We start from the raw sequence: 7,572 nt of genomic DNA on the forward strand, positions 1-7,572 counted from the left end.
ACGCGATTGCTTCTTTGACTATGAGCGTTGCTAAGATTCTGGGCGTCAAGAATTGCAACGATAAGAAGCGCTGCTGATCATCAGACTAAGCTGTACTGGTGTTGGAAGAAAAGGTGACTGCACCTTCAGTGCCAAAATCTGACAACCGAGTGGAATTTGGATTGGGATTCTCGGACGAACTGCTAATAACTAGTCTAATGGTGGTGTGGGAACTGATCAAACCATCATGGTGTCCGAGTCCTAACGCCGATTCCATATTGCATGCAACACAAGACATGCAGAGGGAACTGAATTCAGACTGTAACTTGCATGACTTGAACATCATTTACAATTCGATGACGACAGCCTCTAAGAAGACAAAGTAGAGTTGCCTGGCTGGGGACCAGAGGACTGGGTTAAACTGGTAGCTGTCTGGCGGAAATCTGTGGATTGGAGGGTCACATCTGTGGAGGTCTGGATTGCGTAAAGACCCTGGAGAAGCAACACAGGCAATTGACGATATTGTATGGGAACATTGTGATGAAGGCGAAAATAGAAACGAAACTGATTGCAGATTGCCATGGAGGAACCGAGGTGAATCTAGTGACTGCACTAAAGTTCTACAGCATGTTTGGTTCTTTAGAGTTTTTATTGAACCTAGAATAAAGGCATGAGATGGTTACGACCATCAGTGTACAAGTGTTTCCGGGAGAGTTGCAGACTGAACAAAAGCACATAGGAAAGTGGAGGGAAGCAATCGAGGCGGAAATGAACATCCGGCACAGTGAAACTTATCGCAGACCGTCGGTAGCGCGATATTTGGTGGGATGTACATTAGCTCTAATGTGCAAGAGCAGATACCCAGTGCATTTCGTAGCGGTGGATGTGAAGAGTACGAGAACGATCGTGGATCAAGCCTTCTCAGTGCCGAAATGCGTAAAAATTTTAGAAAATTCTTATGAGTTACTGTGCAAAATAATCTCAGCAGTACCGGATGGAACCAAAGAGGAGTTAGAATCGATACTGGGAAAGAAGTTCATGGGATACGTAGTTGTTTTTACTGCGACTATTGTTGTTGTGTTTTCGCCGTTCCAGTGTGTGCAAAATAAAAAAAAGTTACGTGTCTCTTATGTCCAAATCGAAATTTTAAAAATTATGTGAATAAACGAAAACGCAATTTCGTATTCGAATTTTTATCGACCAGAAAAGAACATCTGACCTGGAAGATTAATTGTTTTAACGGATTAGCAACGTTATTTGAACGATTAAACAAACCGTGAAAGTCAAAATATTCTGGTGTTTTGAATTTTAATATTTCAAATTGTGACGTCACATTTCTGAGAAATGCTGAAACGGCCATTTTGGAGAAAAAAAACAGAATAAAAACAGAACAACAATAGTTGCAGTGAAAACAACTACGAAGAAATCACGAGAGATAGAATTAGCAATTGTGGAAACCGGTCCGAGTTGTAATGATTGCGCCGCTACTATCGTTACCGAGCAATTTACACGAATGCGGAAGGGTGTTGAGACGACGTGTCCAGCCTTCCCAAAAGAAATAAGGACGTTATTTCCCCGGATTTTAGAATCCGGAGGGGTCTCGGGATCAAGACTCAAAATGTTTTATATAAACTTTCAGCTTCCTGGTCAGCTTCAACTGAATTGAGTTTAATTGACATCCCGATTCATTTTTAAATAATAAGAAGCTAGGAGTTGACGGAAAGGGTTGATCCATCTTCGATGGAAATGATGATTTTTATCTACTGAACAAAAATCAATAGTAATATAAAAAATAGTAGTAGCCCTGTTTTTAGGAGTGACCTCGTGGTCTGGGGATACTGAGACCCAGCCATGAGCTCACTATTCTTGCATATAATTTAGTTAATTTGAGTGTTTTGACCGAAGCCAGAAACAGTAACGTTTTTGTCGACCCCATGTTAGGAAAACCACCAAAAGAACTGGCTTTGGCAGAGACGGTGAAAAGCATGTAGAGCTGTGTTTAGACGCTAGCCAGTAGTTTTAGAACCTAGCATTATTTTCGGTCGATCTGTACTTCCGGGTGAATGTTACCTTAGCATGTCAGTTAAAACTAACCCTTGCCGATTTGTCCAATTGTCCAAATAACGTCGCTAGTTCATCAAAATCATCAATCTTCCCAGTCAGATGTTCTTTTTTCTGATCGATAAAAATTCGATTGCGAAACTGCATTTTCGTACATTCTGGTCGAATGTCACAATTTTTATCTACCGAACAAAAACAATAGTAATAGAATAAATCGATATCTGAAAAAACGCGGAAGGGCGTTGAGACGACGTGTCCAGCCTTCCTAAAAGAAATAAGGACGTTATTTCCCCGGATTTCAGAATCCGGAGGGGTCTCGGGATCAACACTCAAAATGTTTTATATAAACTTTCAGTTTCCTGGTCATGTCCTGAATTGAATTTAACTGACATCCCGATTCATTTTTAGATAATGAGAAGCTAGGATTTGAGGGAAAGGGTTGATCCATCTTCGATGGAGATGATGATTTTTATCTACTTAACAAAAATTAATAGTAATATAAAAAATAGTAGTAGCCCTGTTTTTAGGAGTGACCTCGTGGTCTGGGGATACTGAGACCCAGCCATGAGCTCACTATTCTTGCATATAATTAAGTTAATATGAGTGTTTTGACCGAATCCAGAAGCAGTAATGTTCTTGTCGACCCGTTGTCAGGAAAACCACCAAAAGAACTTTGGCAGAGACGGTGAAAAGCATGTAGAGCGGTGTTTAGACGCTAGCCAGTCGTTTCAGAACCTAGCTTTATTTTCCGTCAATATGCATTTCCGGGCGAATGTTACCTTAGCATGTCAGTTAAAACTAACCCTTGCCGATTTGTCCAATCGTCCAAATAACGTCGCTAGTTCATTAAAATCATCAATCTTCCCAGTCAGATAATCTTTTTTCTGATCGATAAAAATTCGATTGCGAAACTGCATTTTCGTACATTCTAGTCGAATATCACAATTTTTATCTACCGAATGAAAACAATAGTAATATAATAAATAAGTAGTAGCCTTGTTTTTAGGAGTGACCTCGTGGTCTGGGGTTACTGAGACCCAGCCATGAGCTCACTTTTTTTGCATATAATTAAATTCCCAATTACCCTCAGAAAGCCACTTGTCAGATCTGTCTCTAAAATCCCTCAGCGCCCTTTTAGCCTAATTGTTGTGATAAACTTATTAAATAGATTTGTTATGTTTGATGTTTGTGCCTGTTTGTGGAGCGCCCTCTGAGGGATTTTAGAGACAGGTCTGTCAAGTGGCTTTCTGTGGGGAGGTGGGAAACTGGAACTGGCTTGAAGAGTCTGGTGGTGCACCGCTGGACCTACTGAGCTCGGGTGAGATTGTTCCTTGTTTTTGATTTTTATAATTCGATTTTTAAAATTTTGAATTAATTTAATTGTCTTTTATTTTTTTTATTTGCTGAATTATAAAATTCCCGCTAACCGCTTATCATGGGTTAGTTCAGTCCCCTAAAATCCAGTCAAAATCCTTTTTTTACCTTTATGCTGCGTCAAGATGAGGAAAAACAACAAAGAGTGTACAAGCAAAGATTGCTTAAAACCTTCAGGACTGATAAATTAGACTCGATGTGATTTTTGTTCTAGTTGGTATCATATCAGTTGTGTAAATATTTCTCTTAGCGACTCTAAAAAAACCCAATGGTTTCAGTGAGCTTTATGCCTTGATGTAAAATCTGTTAATAAAGCTACATTAGGTAATGATTTAGTGCTAGACAATTATGTTAAAACAGCCATCTCAAATGTCCGAGTACTCAAGAGAGTACCAAAAGACTCGCGTGTTCCCTTGGCGGAAAGTCTGTCGGAAAAAATAAATGACACCGTCTACAATGTAGAAGATGTTACAAAATGGCTAATTTTTTAAACGTCGTTCTTGTTTTTTTGGAGCAACCGAAAAGAAATGGACACAAACAGAAGCTCTTTGATAAATAAAAAATTCGAGCAAATGACGTGTCACTTCCAAAACCCAATCCCCAAGTTTCAAGTCCGCCTCTGAGTGACCTGGATCAGAGAATAAAGCTAATAAGTAGTAAGCTCGATGAAGGAAATGTAAAGGGAGGAATAAGGCTTGCTGCTTCGGATGACAAAATTGCTCCTTTTTCAATTGACAACTATCAAAAAAATTGTTGTCTAAGCACCCTCAGCGAGCCAAATTTGCAGCTCCAAATTCAGAAAATTTGGATAGTTTTTTTTGTAACCGACTTCGATCTATACAAAGCTATAATGTCCTTTCCGAACGGATCAGCAGCAGGCCCTGATAAAATAGTTCCTCAAATTTTTAAAGATCTTGTTGGTAAGTCGACTGGCAGTGCAAGACTTAATTTTCTGAAATCGCTTACTAAGCTGATAAACCTAATTGGAGATGGCAAAATACCTGAACCCCTAAGACCTTATCGCCCTCATAAAGATAGATGGAGGGTTGAGACCGATTGCCATAGGCAACACGCTGAGACGTATCGCGTCTAAATGCGCTGGAAGCAAGGCCCTCTCCGAGCGACAAAATTTTTTCGAAATCGTACAGGTAGGATGCGGTACCAAACGAGGAGCAGAAATAGCAACACACTCGTTTCGAAACTAAATTGAACGCGACGACAATCCAAAGTGCACTGTTCTTTTAAAACTAGATTTTAAGAATGCCTTTAACTCTCTAAACAGAGAAACAATGCTGAATCATGTTTATTCAAATCGCCCCGAATTGTATAATTACACCCATTGCGCGTATGATAAACCTAGTTACCTTTTTTACGGAAGCTCTGTCATAAGGTCAGAAGACGGAACTCAGCAAGGTGTTCTTGAAGCCACCCCCTTTTTTGCGGAAACAATTCATACACTAGTCAAACAGTTGGAGTCGAAAATTAACATTTAGTATTTAGATGATGGAAATTTAGCCGACGACTATAAGGTAGTACTCCGTGACCTTAAAAACTTTCTGAAATCGGAACAAATTTACGGCCTGAGCTTAAACCCTGAGATGTGCGAATTTTGTTTTTGAGACCGACTACTGGTACAAAGTATAATTCAATTTTAACACAATTTCGAAAAATATACCCCAAAATAAAAATAAAAACAAAAAAACAACTCCTCATTTTAGGATCTCCAATCGGCGAACTTTGCCGAAAAGATTGCTCGACGAAAAAATTATGGAGCTTGAAAAAATTTCGGGTGTCATTGACAAACTAGACGCCCATTATGGTTTTTACCTCCTGAAAAACTGCTTTAGCATGCCAAAACTCCTCTATTTTTTGCGTACGATTCCTTGTTTTTGGCAAAATGATTTTTTGGAATGCTACGACATATTACTAAGAAACTCTTTATGCAAAGTCACTAACGTGAAAATGGATGATAACCAGTTTTTAGAAGCAGTTCTCCCGGCAGCCAAAGGTGGCGTGGGCGTTTCTTCCGCTCGTCTACTCGCTTTACCCGCTTTCTTAGCCTCGGCAGTAGGAGCAAAAGATGCTTTGAGCGAAATCTTTGGTTTGGAGCATGTGGATGGAACCTATGATGATGCCCTTAAACGGTGCTTTAAACTTGGAAAAATTGAAATGGCTCCGGGAAATGAAATTCAAAAAATTGGACGGAGCCAATTTTTGACAGTCAAAATGCAGACTTGATTTTACGAATCGAACCAACGGACGTAAAGAGATTCAACGCGTTCCAAGATAGATTTGGCTCCCAATGGTTGAACGTCATCCCGTGCAAAAATTTAAGGTTAAAACTGTCAAACCATCATCTCAGATTTGCGATAGGACTTCGATTAGGCTCAAAAATATTGCTCGAGCATGGTTGGCATGATCTCTGCCTCAAAAGTGCAGAGAGATTCTCTAGGCATTCAAACCTGAATGCCCTTATAAAGCAGAGTTTATCTTCTACTCACATTCCGTCTGTTTTAGAACCACGACACCTCTACAGGACCAATCAGAAGCGACTAGACGGTTCGACACTCGTTCCATGGGCTGTTGGTAAGCAGCTCTTGTGGGATGTAACGGTAGTTGACTCCTTAGCTCCTTGTAGGATTAATGCGGGGTCTGTTTGTAAACCTGGTACGGCTGCCGCTGAAGCGGAAGAGCGAAAAAATGACAAGTATAAAGATCTTGTAGATGATGGATATCTTTTTCAACCGCTAGCTTTTGAAATTCAGGGCGCGGCCGGCCCCAGCACAGAAATTTTTTTTTGAGCAAACTTTGTAAGAACCTAAGCATATGCACTGAGGAACCCAGAGCAGGCAGCTTTTTAAAACAGAGAATCTCCCTGGCAATACAGATTGCGAACGCCGCTTGCGTACTCGGAACAATAAATGACAAAATAACTTTTGACGAAATTTTTTATTTGTAACACTTGTATATTATATTTTCTCGTGTCTAGTTGCGTGTTCTTATTCAAGAAATGTAACCCGTATCGATTTTAATTCAAAAGGACTTAAACACTTTTATCTTTTATCATTATCACTTCCATATCTAGAAAATTCCAAGGATTTTGACTGAAATACGTGATGAAGGGACCCCTGACTGTAACCTCGGTTACTAGGATACTTTTTACCTTCTGATTACCTTCAATAAAGGTTTAAAAAAAGGTAATTAGAGCGTTCTGATCGAAGCCGGAAACAGTAACGTTTTTTTGTCGACCCGATGTTAGAAAGACCACTAAAAGAATTGGCTTTGGCAGAGACGGTGAAAAGCATGTAGAGCTGTGTTTAGACGCTAGCCATTCGTTTTAGAACCTTGCTTTATTTTCCGTCGATATGTACTTCCGGGTGAATGTTACAATTGTCGCAGGATTGATCAAAGTTATTCATGTAAATTTATGATAAAACATTAATCAATAAATTATAGTAAAGGTTTGAAATGCAGAAATTATACAACTGTGACATTATTAACCTGATTTGTTGTTATATCATGTTTCTGACAGATTTTGATTTAAAATTCATTCTGAATCAATCGAATGAAATTATTTTGGTGAGTTTTTTCTCACCAATTTTCTCTCGACTAGCTGCCCGGCTTGACTTGCATCGGAAGTGATGCGAAGCTTGTTTCCACCTCTGCGTATATATATGCATCCGTCAATAGAGACGCACCTGCTTAATTGATTTATATTCAATCACAAACAAGTTCTTTTCCCATGCATGATATTGAAGACTATTCAGTCGTTTTCGGAAAATCAGTGGTTTTCGGAAATGATGATTTTGTTTTAAAAAAATTTGTCGAGAAAACAGGGCTTAAAATTCTAGCGCGGGCGGAGAAGATTTTGAATGAAAATGAAATTTGGGTACTACTATGATAGAGTGGTCCCTCGAAAAAGCAACTATGATAGACAGGTGCCGCATGCATTTCGCATGTTATAATTTTGAAAACTGATTTGTGTATAAATTATTCATTTCAAAAATCTTGCAAAATATGTTCAGCCAAAAACTTTCCAGACTGAAAATTGTAATCACTATTGTTTATATATTGAAACAACCATATATTTGGGTTGACTTATTTGTCATCAAAACCAACTATCGGCGGTTTTTTTTTTAAATTTTCAACATTAAAATG

The 7,572-nt window shown here is 39.0% G+C and overlaps 2 protein-coding genes across 5 annotated transcripts in view; one reads left to right on the top strand and one right to left on the bottom strand.

Moving 5' to 3' along the window:
• The window catches only part of LOC134854909 (dynein intermediate chain 2, ciliary-like), a 512,182-nt gene that overhangs the window by 100,049 nt on the left and 404,561 nt on the right, over window positions 1-7,572 (bottom strand). The window lies entirely within an intron of this gene.
• The window catches only part of LOC134854908 (protein arginine N-methyltransferase 5-like), a 568,964-nt gene continuing 564,576 nt past the window's right edge, over window positions 3,185-7,572 (top strand). The window contains exon 1 of one of the 2 annotated variants that reach the window (XM_063871302.1): window positions 3,185-3,206. The gene's annotated coding sequence lies outside the window, so the exon portion shown is untranslated. The remainder of the gene's footprint in view (window positions 3,207-7,572) is intronic. The other variant, XM_063871303.1, reaches the window with a different exon arrangement.

Source organism: Symsagittifera roscoffensis, chromosome 9, assembly GCF_963678635.1.
Source record: "Symsagittifera roscoffensis chromosome 9, txSymRosc1.1, whole genome shotgun sequence".
Lineage (NCBI taxonomy): Eukaryota > Metazoa > Xenacoelomorpha > Acoela > Convolutidae > Symsagittifera > Symsagittifera roscoffensis.